At 35.4% G+C, this 16,187-nt stretch overlaps 1 protein-coding gene across 1 annotated transcript in view; it reads left to right on the forward strand.

Moving 5' to 3' along the window:
• LOC102696986 (sodium/hydrogen exchanger 9) overlaps positions 1–16,187 on the forward strand; it is a 90,463-nt gene that overhangs the window by 51,771 nt on the left and 22,505 nt on the right. The window lies entirely within an intron of this gene.

Below are 16,187 nucleotides of genomic sequence, written 5' to 3' on the forward strand. Positions count from 1 at the left end.
AATAACCTAATAAATAAAAGATGACATACAAGAAATGTTTTCAAAAGAAACAAAGTTAAATGAGAGTAGAATCCCATTTCACTGGCTGGCTGTGATTGACATGTGCTTTGTCATCATAGAAAAATTCACTTAGCTCTCCAAAGTAAAAGAAAATCAGAAAAGAACTAAGAATACTTTATTTTCTATTGGGGCATGGCTTCATGCAAATACAAAGTGTGCAAAACAAAAATTAAAAACTGTTAAGTTCAAACCTGGCTGGTGAAATAACCCCTTTTAATTGACCAACAAAAAATACATGATTATTCATAAGTTGTAATCTAGCATGCTTGCATAAATTATTTCCTTATGTGAATGATGTTAAAGTAGATTTCTTACAAAAAACATGGACAAAACTACTTTAACAGAGATTTTACAAGTCTGACAAATGTTATTTTCAGTACTTCATTTTATTCATATTCATTGAGATGCCTAACCTGGAATTTAAAAAAATTATATCAGAGCTCTCTCACCACAAACTCCAGGCTTAAAAAGGAAATGTACCTGTCTTTCTGCTCCTAACACTTTATAAGAACAAAAAGGTATCACATGGGACTCATTATTGCTTGTCTTTGAAAAAAGGTAGCTCACTGTAAAACGCCAAGCTCTGATTGTGGATTAAAGCATCTAACGTGCTGAGAGGTATTGAGTTGAAAATGCAACACCAGTGAGCTCTCTTTGATTGACTACTTCTCTTTGGTATTTATCTTATGCCCAGTCTCACTCCTGAGTAGCCTGGGGGAGCAGAGTGTTTTACATTACAGGGTATAGTGTCTACTTTGGGCTTCTCCTTGACTGGACAGAGTCCAGAGTTTTCCTGTTTTAAAAAAGTTTTTTTTTCCAAGTTTGCATGACTACAGTACGTGTACCACAGTTTGGTTATCTACTGTGTCTGTCTAAAAAATAGTTATTACAATTGGTAAATCATGGCTCTTTATAAATTAAAATGGGGTTGCCTAATGACAGGAAGCTCAACTATTTTTCTAGCTGTGTTTTTTAAAGAAATCACATGGATGGAGTGATTACTTCCCTATACTTCACTATTTTGTTTTATAAATGTATTATTACTATTATTAAAGAAATATATCTAGAGGCTGTAATTTTGCATATTACACAAGTGCAGAAATAGCAAACAGTTGAGAGGATTACATACTGTATACCCATCTATCATCTATCTTAGTGTTTAGATCAGTGGTGGAATACTACATCTTCTGATTTTTGCTCCAGCTGTGTTATTAATCACGGGCTGATTGATTTCAGTTTTTCTATTTGGGGCATATTTGTAAATAAGCATGAGTTCTTTCATAGTTCTTAATAAACGTTTCAGAGTTTAAAAATGAGTGTTAGAAGGGCCAAGAGAATTAGAAAGACTAGTAAGTCTTACATCTAGTACATATACAGCTATAGAAACAATAATGAGAACTAAACCAAATAAGATTCTAGGAAAATAAGATTCTTAGAGTCAGTGCAATGTGGATTTAGAAGAGGTCTTGTTTTGCTTATTTAAGTTCTTTGGACAGGCAGCAGCAGTAAGGGACACAAACTGAGCATGCTTAAATAGAAAAAAATAGAAAAATAGTAGGAGGCCATACAAACTACTCTGCTCATTTTCTTGTTAGTAGCTTATGAAACCTCTAGCTCTTTTCTGAAAGATCTAGCTAATCTGCTTCAGCAGCATTAACGGGTAGCTTGTGCCAGTTACTTTCTAGTTGAGCTGACAAGTACAGTTTCAATACACCTAAGATAGTTGGACTTATTTTAAGTTGTTAAAAAAAGTCTCTCACTCATGTATTTTTACTGAAGTAAAAATACATGAGTAGAAATTACTCTGTAGCTCCAAAACTATTGAATGTCTCTGTGACTTTCTCCCTGAATTCAATTTAAACCAAAGCCAAAAGGCATCACTCTGTGCCCCGTGTTTATTGTCACAGTGTGAGCCAGGTTAAAATGATTAGAATAACAAGAGGAACCACAGGGCATGAAGAAGCAGCAGTGGATTAGCACAACACCCATGAGAGAGCTGGTTACAGACAAGGAATAATGAGAACACTTCAGATGTTAAAGAGACCTAGTCACATATTGTGCTAGAAGGGGAGAATGAAATGATCTGTGAATGGATCTTTTTTCTATTGTAAACCTGTGTGTGAACCCAAAAAAAAAACGCATTGATCTGGTGTTTTCAAAGAATCTAGACAGAGTGAGAAAAATGGAGGTGAGAGATCCACCAGGCAATCATAGGAGGCTCTATGCCCTGAAATCTATTTTGAAACAGTACAAATAGAGTCCAAAACAAAGTTTAACAGCTCATAGTTTACAGACTATGAAGGAATGAGAATTTTAAAGAAGCAGAAGTAGAGAATGAGCAGAGCATTGATGCCAGCAGTTTAAAAAAGCCTGGCAGGCAGAACAGGTTCGTCCCAAAAGGACAGAATTGAAAGGATAAAATCCCAAGTAATTCAAATGGCTTATTTAATTTGGAAAAATTTACACCATGTTTAATGAACTGCAAGCACAGGTACAAATGAGTGTTAGACTCAAGAGAATTAGAAATTAATATTTCAGTGGAAGATAAAACAGATAAAAGTTTCTTCATTATTATATCAACAATAGAAAAGCAAACCATGAAGTGTCAGCATCAGAGATGCTTTGTGGAAAACTGTTAGATGGTGAAGAGGAAACAGCTGATGTGACTGTTTCACTCAGGTCTTCACTAAGAAATGAGTCAACAACATGCCTCATCCCGAAGAAGGACAAAGTTCTGTCATAAGTAGAAATAACATAGAGGCGTGAACATACAGTACCAGTACTTGAAGAGTTTAAGACAGATCTCTAGGTCCAGATGGCTTTCTTCCATTTAAAAAAGGAAACAGGGCATTGTTCATAGGTCCATAGCAAAACCCTTTCAGCACTCACTCAAGACAGGTGCAGCAACCATTGTTGTATAATTGCTAATGTTGTAGCATATGGGTAACGAAACTGAAGCTGCAGTAGTAATTGCAGACTAATAAGTCTTACATCTAGTACATTTACAGTTTTAGAAACAATAATGAGAACTAATGGAAATAAGATTCTAGGAAAATAGGATCCTAAGGGTCAGTGCAATGTGGATTTAGAACAGGTCTGGTTTTACTTGAGTTCTTTGAACAGGCAGCAACAGTAATGGACACAAACTAAGGACATGATATTACAAATTTAGATTTTCAGTAGGAATTTTCTTCATAAAATATTAATTCTCACAATACCTGTTTTGGGAATTAAAGGAAATGTACATAATTGGATTATGAACTGGTTAATTACAGATAATGCTCAGACTTGGGTTCATGTAATTAGTGAAGTACTATGGGGATCTGTATTAGGAAAACTGCTCTTTCAAATTCATTTCAGTAATCTAGATTCTGGCAAATAATGTGTACGAGTAAAATTTTCAAATGATACAGTACCAAATTAAGAGGATTAGCAAACACTGTAAAATTAGATTTAACTAAAAACCAAGAGTGGGCATACATCTTGCAGATAATGTTTAATGCAGACAAGTGCAGAGAGTTACACACATGTAACAAAACCATAATATTCAAATATTAAATGTGAAACACTGAGTTTGAAGAAGTAGGTTATGAAAAAAAACTTAGGTATTGTTGTCTGCACATCAGGTCTGATTTCTAAAAATATATTCTACAGCATGTATTTAGCAACTGAAAAGACTGTTTTGTCTCTTTCACTGGAAAAATACAGAGCGGCATTGAAAATGTAGCAGATAAAGTTCGAAACCATTTGTTGAGCTGAATTCCCAAACACAGGCCATATAGCCACACACGAACAGCATACTGTGTGTTAAGATTTCTGGAAGGACTTTAAGGGCTCCAGTATCCCACAAATTAGACAACACTGAAATCCTGACAGTGAAAACCAATGTCTCTGAGGGCTTGCTTTTGCAACATCACATACTGTAGTTGGCTATGCAGCGTCTCAGCCAGGTCTTTTTGTTTTCATGGCTGCAGTCGGCAACACGACACACACCACAGATAGTTCTGTTTCGCGTTTTAAAGCTCTGAACAAGCCAACAACGAGGATGGTTCCTACTGCTTTCTTCAGGATTAGTATCTATATTGACAAGCTTGGCATGAGCATCACTCTGTATACCTGCAGTAGAACAGAATAATAAAGGAGTGCCCTCATTGAAAAAGAAACTACCTGCATTTTTAGATTCTCATTTTTAGTTGGTAATGCACGAATTCCGTGTAACAGCACTGCTGCTTTTAAAAATACTCAGAAAAAATATCATTCTTAAGTGCTTTCTTTCTCTACATTGTGAAAGTAGTTTCTTTTTAACATTCTTCCCTAGTTTTTTACAATCATTTATCTGTATTTAGATATAAATAGATGCATACAGTTTGCATACAGAAAGATTATATATCTACAGAACTTTTTGCATAACAAAAAATCTGTTTTTTAGGTTTATAAAACTTGTGTCTAACCTTGGGGCAAAACTTTTGAGTTTGAGTTACATTGCATTAGTTGAGACTTTTTAGGCAGATCCACTGATTATTTCCACTGATGTTTTCAGAAAACTTATATACAGCACATAGACAATTTTTACTCTCAGCTCTGGATTTATGGGCCCAAGTCAGCTTTAGGACAAATGATTTTTTGCACCCATCTAAGAAATGTTTTTGTCTCAAACTTTTCGGTGCATGAATGGCACGGTGAACCGCTCTGTAATTGTATCCCAAAACTGAGTCAGTCTGATCAAAAGTTGCAACCAAAATTTATAGATTCTAATACATGGGCAACAGCTTTACACATTCAATGTGTTTGGATGGGGGAACATGTCAAAATCCGATACCGGAGGAATTCACATATTGATTGCGGATCTGCTCAGTTGACAACCCAGCAAGGGTTAGGGTTAACCTTAAGACTCTGCTTAAAGCATTTTTAAGCTCAGAGCTGGATTTTGAGGCCCAAGTCACCTTTAGGACAGGTGATTTTTTGCTCTTATCTGAAAACGTTTTTGTCTGAAACTTTTCGGTGCCTGGATGACGAGGTGCACCACTCGATAATTTTAACCCAAAACTGTCAGAGGGATCAAAAACTGCAAGGAAACATGATAAAATCGAATTACATTGGAACAGCTTTTATCAATCCTTTTGAGTTTTTCACATTCAAAGTGTTTGGTTTGGGGAACATGTCAGAATTAGATGCTGGAGGAATTCACATATTGATTGCAGAACTGCTCAGTTTACAACCCAGCTAGGGTCAGGGTTAACATTCACTCTCTACTTAAAGCATTTTTAAACTCAGAGCTGAATTTTGGGGCCCAAGTCAGCTTTAGGAATGGTGTTTTTTTGCTCTTATCTGAAAATGTTTTTGACTGAAACTTTTTGGTGCCTGGATGACGAGGAGCACCGCTCGATAATTTTAACCCCAAACTGTCGGTGGGATCAAAAACTGCAAGCAAATATTATAGAATCTAATACTGTACATTTGGAACTGCTTTTATCAATGCTTTTGATTATTTCACATTCAAAGTGTTTGGTTGGGGGAACATGTCAAAATCAGATGCCAGAGGAATTCACATATCAATTGCAAAACTGCTCAGTTGACACCCCAGCTAGGGTTAGGGTTAACATTCACTCTCTACTTAAACAATTTTTAAGCTCAGCTCTAGATTTATTCCAAAATTGAGTCAGATCAAAAGTTGTAAGAAAACCTGTTCTACTGGGTACACTCTTAATTTTGTCATGTAAAGTGCAATTAGATGGATAACTGGAGTCAACATTTAACAGTTCTTATAACAAAAACCTTACACTGACCTGAATACCCGCTCATTTCAATACTATTTTTACAGCATTTTTCAGGTGATTGAAAATTTGCCTGAAGAAGACGCATTCTTGATGACGATCAGTTTCGATCGTCAGTTTTTGTCAATGGTTTTGATTGTTTTGGGCTTACTTTTCCTTTTGGTTTGAGGACGATTTTTTCAAATCTGATGACTGGTGGGCCTCAGAGACAGATTTCTGGATTGCTCAGCTGAAACCCCAGCTAGGGTTAGGGTTGGCATTCCCACAGTACTTAGACATTTTCTATGCTCAGTGCTGGATTTTGGGTCCCAAGGGAACTTTAGGACGACTGATAACTTGTTCCTATCTGCAACCTTTTTTGCTACCTATGTTTTCTAAAATTGAGTCAGATCAAAAGTTGGTAGAAAACCTTTTCTATTGGGTACACTTTCTAAATTTTGTCATTTAAAGTAAACTAAATCTGTAACTGGAGTCAAAATTTCATGGTTCTTGGAACCGAAACCCTACACTGGCCTGAATACCCGCTCATTGAGAAAAAAAAATATTTTTACAGCATTTCTCAGCTGATTGAAAATTTGCATAAGTAAGACGCATTCTTGAAGATAATCAGTTTCCAAGAGCTTCTTTCAATGGTTTTGATTGTTTTAGGCTCATACTTCTTGGTTTGAGGACCATTTTTTTTCAAATCTGCTGACTGGTATGCTTCAGAGACAGATGGGTTAAGGTAATGTTTCATCATGTTAGATGTTATGATGAAGAACATGTTCAAATCCGAATCAATTTTATTAATCTTTCATAACATTTACTTCTTTCTGAAATTAAACAAAATTTGGTGTTGCAGCAGCTGATACTGCACTGATACTGTCATATTTTTGTGAAAATAAGTATCATATCACAGCAAATAGTTTTCCACATGTTCCTTTTCTCCTCTTGTCTAAATCCATATTAGTAGAGTTACTGCATAAAAGAATATGCAGTATTTTTCCTCCTCTCGTTGAAAAATGTAGTACTGTAGTTAACTAAATGTTGCTACTTTTTTATCACTTCCCTCAACATCAGTTAAGGTGGATTCTTCTTATCCCCACAATACTAATAAAGAGATATAACCCTCCTTCATTCAACTATAAGTTACTTAGGTTTTTATATTTGGGAAAGCCTGGGCTGCATGCCTCATTTTTATTGATACCATTTATATATCTAGACTATAACTGCAGAACAGTAGCCTTTTCAGCAGCACAAAGCGTAATTACTGATTATTCATTATCGAGTCATCTCTTATCAAAATGCTGAAAGCCCTGCAGTCTAAGTTATTATGGAGAAAAATAAAATAGCCTTTTCTGTATCAGAGGCAAGCGAATCCCCCTGGACTGTGCCTTTTTGGGGATAATTTTTACACTGTAAACACTTTGCTGTTTTTACTCAGTAGTTGTCTTTGTCTATTTATAAACAAGAACATTCATTAAAACTGAAGAAAAAATGTACTTGTTAAAATATTTGTCTTCTGTTCTACTTTATGCTGCTCGGAGAGACAGCTTCCTCTTGACAAACCTCAGAAACTTTTTTGAAAGAGAACTTTTTTTTCCACGGCTTTCTTTGCTGCGGTGGCTGTGATGATCAGATTTCCATGGAAACACAAAAGGCAGTATTAAAAAAAAAGAGTTGAGAAGTACTGGGGGCATGAACAGCACCTTGAAGAAGGCAATTATTTGGATTTCAACCGCAGAAGAGTGGCCTCAGTAAAGCTTCCATTTGTTTCTCTTTTTAGTGAATTTTGTGAATTTGACTTTCAATGTTTGATTGCTTTCATGTGGAATGTGTTTAGTTCAATTTCTTTATTTCAGACAGTCGGACTTTGCCCAGATCACCTTGTTTCACTTTCGGTAGCAGCTGCATAATTAACAGGGCCAGTGTGCATTCTCCTATCTGCATGGACAGATGGTTTGGCGTCTAGTTATGTTATCTCTTTCCTTCATGCCTCAGTAGCTCTTTTGCATTGCATAACGTGATGATATACCAGTTCCAACACAGTGCCTTTTAAACCAAGCGACATAGTGGCATCCTTTGGACATAGTAACTTCAGGCTGTAAAAGCTCTGACAAGCACATCATCTGCCCCTAGGAAAATCGTTCAGTTCTAACTAGTAAATTTCTGATTCCCTCTGAAGGATACCTGCAGGACTCGTTTATTGCTTTTTTCCCCGTTATAATTTATTGTCTCATGCCTATGTGTAGGGTCCTAACATCAAAATACAGTATAAACATTCTATACAGCACAATGCCCTACAACACCACTGTGGCATTTTTACCTCTGAAACCGATTCCTCATTTTCCTTAATATAGCGAATATAACTTCTTCCAGATCTCTCTGATCTGTTTCCTTCTTGCTCTGTCATCAAGTGTGGAGGGTGTGATTTAGGCAGGGACTGGGTGGTGTCATACACCTTCTGCTTCTTTATAATCATCTTGACCATGCCCCAAGCGATATTCAAGAAATTCAATACCCATCCAGACGATCTCTGCCTTTCCACAATTTTATCTCTGCTCTGAAATACACTTCCAGACAGAGGAACCCTCCACAAACTACTGGTTTTATCCTGAAATCATTAAAATCACTACAGTTTAACACAGGTGGAAGCCAATTAACTTGGGGTATGATTTTGAAGGCAATTGATTACACCTGAGGTAATTAAGGATTGCTCTTACAAGAGGGGGGTGGACTCTTATCCAACCAAGCTACTATTTAAATTTGTATTGCTTTTACTTTTTAAAACATTCTAGACTATTTTTTACTTTGGGCTTGTTGGACATGAGGTGTAGATAAACGTGAAAATATATTTTAATGCTTTAATGCACTTTGAATTTCAAGCTCTAAGGCAACAAAAGGTGAACATTTTGAAATGGGCTTTTTATTGGCCCTGTAAAACACCATAAATGCACTGACAGACAAGGATCAACTTATGATGCTCTTGAAGACAATTTTGACTTTGCACATGTTTTTAACATGAACTCTTCTTTTTCCATATTTTTTTTTGTCCATATTTATTTTCACATTTGACCACTAATTCTCATACAGTACGTCTAATACAAGGCTACCCAGTCTTAGTCCTAGAAAGCCACAATTCAGCAAATGTTACAAGTTAGCCTGAAATCATTCTTTGGAACAATTAGAACACATGTGAGTTTTAATCAATTTAGTAAATTGATCAAATCATTTAAGTCAGGGATGACAAAGCTGTGGTAAATAGAGCTGCGGTACTTTGGTATTTCACTTTAAATAATCTGTAAACAACTTGACCATATAAATCACTGGTTTAACAAAAGTAATACAAGTTTAAACAGTGATATTTCCTCCCAGTCCTGGAGGACTGCAGTCATTTACAATTGTCAATGAGGAAAAACCTGGATGCAGTGGTAATTATGGCCAATTAAGTGAAACTTTGATTCAAATCAAATCATCAAGAAAACCAGAAAGCTCTACAAAACCAGGAGAAGATATCAGTGGTTGTAATGTGATGATTTGAGGGTGATCTATAAAACGTGTGGATTGCATTTGGTTGGCCATCCCTGGTCTACTTTTTTTTTTTAATTCCACAATGTGTCTAGCAACAAATCTCTGCATTTTACAACTGACCATCTTTTCACAGGTCCTAAATACAAACTACATATTTTGCACTACACCCAAACGGCTACATAAAAACTACAGCACTGCACATTCAAACGCATGTTACAAATTCCAGATGCAATGTGTTTATTTACACAACCAGGTGTAGCAATTAAAACTGGAGAGCAAGACAAACCATTGGTTATAACAACCGAAATAATGCAAAAACATACAATACAAATTAAAAATAAATATGAAAAACAGGAACCCTTGCTTGAAAAGGTCAAAATCACTGGATTCCATCAAATGGTGTGTTTAGATTTCATTTTGGCTACTTGGAAAAACTGGTTTCCAGAAATTTTGGAAAGCCATGCATCGAAAAAGCAATTTCTGATTCTGGTCGCTTTGATATGGTGAAAAGCACTGTAGCTTGAGGGGTGTGCTGTGTAGGTTAATGAGTTTTTCAAAGCTATTTTGTTCAATAATATCTTTCATGGGTTTGAACATGAAAATTATGAAAATTAACGACATTTTTTAGTCTGCCACAGTGGGTTTCATAATCCCATATAGAAACTCTCTGTTTATGAGGAGAACTTATAGCAGCAGTAACTTAAAATTGTTATTTATTATTCAAATCATTATTATGTTATTTGGCTTTGCTGAAGCTTAGATTGTTATTTATCCTTCAGGGTGCTGATTTTTTATAGTGCTAATAATACTATGAACCTCCTGTATTTCAATTTCATCAAAGCATTTTGCTTTCTGCGCATTCTGCATTCTGCCTCAATTTATCATTTAATCAATTTGTGCAAACATTGATTCAGTAGAGCGTAGGTAAGTCAGTCCAACAATAAGTCACAAAAGAAGTTAATATCAATTATCAAAAAGTCAGTATCGATTACAATTATGTAAGAATTAATGTACTCTATTATTTTTTGCTATTATCTGCAATATGCTTCAGTCAGTGCAGTTTATCTCATCTTGTGGTATTCATTTGTTTGAAAAATAAAACTTGCAGCCCCGTTATTATTTCCCAACCATCTAAATAGTCCACTGTGGATAGTAAATAACTTAAAATTTAAAGGCTGCACTATCTAGTTTTTATAAAGCCTTGCTTAACAAGCCTGTGTACCCTCAGTAAGCATTTTGCCATTTATTATTGTGAACTGTGGTAAAAGGAGTGTAACAACTATAACTTTTAACAAAGCTGATGTTTGTTCATTTTATGATTACAACTCCGAGACAGATATGTACAATAATCTAGGAAACGGCATAAGAACTAAAAGGTGGTCAAAGGATTAATTCAGTGATAAACTCTTTATCCTGGTGACTTTGTGAGTTTGTGAGTTGCTGATGCTTTCCATGAGTTGTGTGGTTGCTTTCATTTAGATACATTTTACTGAATCATCCATGTATTTAAGTGGGAGCACTTAATAAGGCCAAAGTGCTTTTTGTTTTAGCAGTAATTTTTTTTAAAGTGGCACTGCATGCTAACAGGATGTGTAACCAAGATAGCAAATTTACAGATACGTTTTTTTAGCTGTACTGCATGTACTGTATGCTTGATAATCTGATATTTAGAGAGTACTGGCATCAGAGGACTTTTATTTTTAATTTATTGCTAGGTTACTGACAAAAGCTGGAGATATCTAAGAATATTTGCAATTTTGTAAGTATGCACTTCTTAAAATGAGAGTGAAAAAAAAAAGTCTTCCAAAGTTGGGGGGGTGGAGGTGGGTTAGAAAAATTATGCACTTCTTTGTGACTCTCTAGTGTCCGTAAACTGTTAAAACTTTCCAGGACAATTTCAAAGTATAAAACCATCTTGGTTTTCTTTGTAATTGAAAACGTTACTACTACCAGAGATGGCTCTATACATGGAAAAAAGGTTTTCTTGTTTAACTTCTTAATGGTTGTGAAAGACTGCATGGGGACAAAAACATAAACCTGGATTTATTCTCATATAAATGCTTAGATCCCTGGCCTGGGTACATATTAATTATGAAGACAATGTTTTTTTAAATAAAAAATATTGCCATATGATGTTCAAACTGCATTCAATTTTCAAACATTCGTGTACTCAATATTCAAAAGGATTTAAAGTAAAATAAAAGGGGAGAGAAACCAAAGAAAATCTGCAAAGTAGAAACAAAAAAAGAACCCCAGGGGAAAAATTAAACATCAAAGAACCGTGTAATTAAGTGCCTATATTTAAATGCCAGGAGTATAAGGAATGCTGCAAGAAATACAAACCACTGTATTGGATTATAATGTGATTGAAATAGCAGAAACATAGTTAATAGAGAGTGATGGTGAAGAATACAACATTAGCAGATACACAATGTTCCAGTGAGACAGGAAAGAGGAGAGTTGGCGATGAGGCACTATACATCAAGAAGAGCATTCAGGCACAAGGACTTTAATCTAGATGAATCTGGGATCTCAGAATCTATATGGGTCTGACATAAATTCAAAGGACATAGTGTTAGCAGTATGGTGTCTGCAAATTCAGCTATCAATTAGAATGCAGACTTAAATGAGGAAATCACAAATATATGTATAAAGGAATAAAATGTTATCATGGGAGATTGGATTATAATTTTCCTTGCGGAGATTGGGATTAATCACTGGCACCAATGGAGTTTGATGTCAAACAACTGTTTTTGTTAGTAAACTAGTCAAGTTCACCATTGATATCAGAATAGCGGGATTAACAAACACTGTAGAAGCTGCAAAAGAAATGCAGAAACTATGGATTTTAAGATTTAAGATTGAGCTAACACCTGACAGATTAAATTTAACACGTATTACATGAATAGAGCTAAATAATAACTATAAAATGTGAAACAGAGAATCAAGAAGGTATGAAAGAGACTGAGGTGATTATGTTGACACATCATTTTCTTCTACACTATGCAGGGAACCAATAAGGAAGTTAAACAGAAATTGTGTATATATAGTTAAAAGTTTAGAATTTAGATCATGGGGAGTAATATTTGTGTAGGCAGAAGTAAAGCTTTATCTAATATGTTATGTACAATTTGAATCACCCTGTTACAAAATATATTGCTGGTTTGGAATCAGTTTAGAGGAGACTACCCAGACACATTCTCAGGAAGGGATAGCTCCATAAATAATTATTAGGGGAGATTAGCATATGAGGCGTAGAGCCACTGTTAATATTTTGTTTTAATATCCTCTAGATGTTTGCTTCTTTATCAGCTATCTCTGAGGCCACTAATATAGCTGATCCTGGATATTGAAATTGAACGTGTTTTGTGAGAGTATCTATACAGTCCACAGAATTAATTTTGAAGGTGGTGTGGTTAAATCCGTGGTAGCCTATTGGCAGAGTAGTTCTACTGAATCTAAGCTTTCTACAGTGAGGGCTAAAATAACCTTATTCATGTATTCACAACCCTCAAGGCCATTGAGATAACCCATTGGACCTCTTCAGAAAACAATAGTGAAACACTCCAGGGAAGGGTATTTATACCCAAGATCAGGAGCTACTTTTTTTTTTAAAGTGTCTGGAAGAAACTACCCAGCATGTTGCCAAAGCCAGTACCCTGGCTGCTTTAAAGAAATGGCTGGATGAGATAGTTATTTCGCATACCTCTGAAACAAGTAACTCTCACCCACGGCTCTACAGCTTAAGCAATAAAAAGGAACACAGAAAGTTGAGAGCTGGAGGAAAGGAAATTAAAAGTCTTCTGAGAATTTTGATTTCAAACGATGTTCATCACCTAGATTTTTATTTTTTTCTGTCAGGTTTCTGTCTTCGTAGGCGCCTTTAATTTTAGCTCTTCTATTTTTAGATATAAAATCTCGATACTTTCATTTTTTTAAATGTGTTTTATACATAAAATTGCCTCCTAACAGAGGAGGAAAGGAAGGGCTGCAGAGCTCCAGAGACCCTGACAGTGAAATGAGGAAGACTTTTTTTTTAAATAGAATGAGGAATTTGTACAAACAAATACAAAAACAAGTAACAGAGAGCTTCAGTAGATAGGTAAATTATTGTCAAATAAATACATACATATATTAGGGTTTTGAAAACAATGGTACTTCTGTTGACAAATTTGCTTTTGTATTGCTTTTACAATAATATTGTGCTTTTTTTAATCTGTTCAGGGCTGGTCTAATAAACATTTTAGGACCCAATAAGCTTTTTGAAACTAATTCAGATTACTGGAAATAAAGGGAAGACTTTTATTATCTGACCTTTTATCTGAAATATATGGCATGATTCTGAGGATGAGGTTTCCATTGATTGGGAGTCTTGGAAAGAACAATGTCAGAAAACTAGAAAGCAGATCAACCTAGCACAAGGCTTTAGAAGCATTTCAAGGTGTTTCACGATAGCTCTGCATTGTTAATGTTTTTTCCCCTCACAAGAAACATTCCTCTCTTACTTTAGAAAGGGGCTTATAATAGCACTTCTCGCCTTTCATTGTCAGTTTCCCTTAAAGTGATGTTCCACTTGTAAATAAAATCCACAGTGTTTTTTTGTTAGTCTCTGTGACTCGTTCATTTGTTCTGTGTGAGGTATCTTTATAAACCTTCCACTCATTCCATTCCCTTATTCATTAGTGCTTTTATTACGCCTGTTTATATTTCTGGACATATTAATTTCTCCCATTTTTAAGACCTGATTCTATTTGCCATTTGGCTCCAAGCATTTCTTGTACCTTCACCCTGCATGAACTGCGAAGCTGTGGTAACCCTTAGTGCCAACAGGTTTTTTTTTTCCTTTTTGGTTCTGTAATTTCAATCTACTGACTCTTTTTCTGTAGAATCCTTATAAATTAATAACAAATGTGCATGTCTGGAAAGAAAGAGAACAAACCCATTTGCTAAATGCCTGAATTGCATGCAGTGTCGAAACAAGCATCTGGGTTTTTTAACCACGAAGAGTGTGTGCACCTGGGACACTGGCTCCTCCTCTGACACCGACACTCTTAACAGAAGAGCTTCTTAAATTAACACTATTAATCAGAGCGACATTGTGATGTCTGAGAAGGAGATTTTTATTTAAGAACACAAGACAGAAAATCCCAAGATTTAGAAGAAGAAGGTCGTATCGAATAAACTGCTGTTTGGGACGGGAGACCTCTGTTGATCACCTTACCATTACTTTTACTGTATTTGCCCAGTGTAATCTCTAATTGACTTTGTGAGAGTGATTTTGTATATGTTCATGTCTCAGCTAGCAAACAACGCAAGGTCATTCTTCCAAGTTTTGTAAGTGAGTCTTGAGAAGCACAGCATGAGTGCCGTTGGTTTCAGAGATGTTCACCTTCACCCCTTTTCCATATCTCTCATTTTAGGAATAAAAATCTCTCATTTCTGAGCAGCAGAAGATCTACTCTGCTTATTTTCTTGCATGTTATGGGAACACAATTCGTGACAATGTACTAGACAGTGAAATATTATATTATACTATACAGTATAACAATTTCTTAAGGACTTAAGAAGGCTACATTTTCCATCAGACATCTTTGTGTAAAGGCATTGTACTAAGAACCATGAGACAACATCACTCCAAGTTACAGCAGTCACTACACATAAAAGCTTCTGAATATTATTTCTTTTTATATCATATAGTCCTATGTGTGTTCAAGATATTCACATTTAAGAAACTCGTTTTGTCTCATTGCTTTTCCTGTATAAAGGTGAAATTGAGCTGCCATAATGAATTACCAAATTAAACTTGTCTCTTGGTAACCACTGGATTTTATCTAAAGGTCAAAGTTCCTTGTGTGTCTTCAGTGACACCATTGTGTCTCCATAACAGATGGAGGTGGCATTAGATGCATCTAAAATAGCTGCATTTTATTGCTGCTGCATTTCACACAAGAAGAAAGGAAAACATGAGAAATCACAGTGAAATTCCTAAGTGCTAATAAAATCCAGCATGAATGCCTTTCACTTGAATGCAGTTCAGCAGCAATTAAAAGGCACTCTTTAGAGACTGAGCCAGAAGATGTTAGAGCATTTTGCCAAGTACGTAGCTTTCCACTTGAACTTGTTAATACACAAATATATACGGTTGCCATGCAAGTATCTTCATTTCTTATTATTGGATAAAGATTTTTTAAAATAGTCCTTTATTTTTCTAGAAATTCCAATGTATTTAATTTAAACAAATATACAACACCATTCAATTTGAGGTTTTTAAGTGGAGAATTTAGTTATTTCAATTCAGTTATCAAACTTTTTCAGTATCACTGCTGTCTGTGGCCTTCAAATCAGAAATACCAGTCCACCTCTGAACCATTCTTTATTTTTCTTAGGCAATATTTGTTTTTTTTCCTAAAGTCTACAGTATATTCCACAAATGCACGCCTAAATTAGAAGCAGCCAAAATCAGCCTAATTAGCAGACTTAGAACTGCTGATATACAGTATACTTGGATAATTTTCCTTTACTCTCGAGTTAATAATGGTTACAGGCTGTATTACTGAATAAATTAATCAGTTTATTCAGCATCAATAGCTCACTTCACATAATAACAATAGCCACAAGAGCCTGTGCTTTCCTCTCCTTAAGTAACAAATGTCAATAATGAAGGTTGCTCTTTACATGAACTATATTGACCTTTTTATCTTTAATTTCCCCCTGACATCTAAACCTTCTAACATTTTTTTGTAATTAGGAAATGAAAGATTTGGACTTGGAAAATCTTCAGGCTGCAGGCTCCAAAAATACAGGGCAAACAAAACTAGATTGTTTTACTCTAATTTGTGCTTC

The sequence above is a fragment of the Lepisosteus oculatus genome, chromosome 13, assembly GCF_040954835.1.
Source record: "Lepisosteus oculatus isolate fLepOcu1 chromosome 13, fLepOcu1.hap2, whole genome shotgun sequence".
In the NCBI taxonomy this organism is placed as follows: Eukaryota; Metazoa; Chordata; class Actinopteri; order Semionotiformes; family Lepisosteidae; genus Lepisosteus; species Lepisosteus oculatus.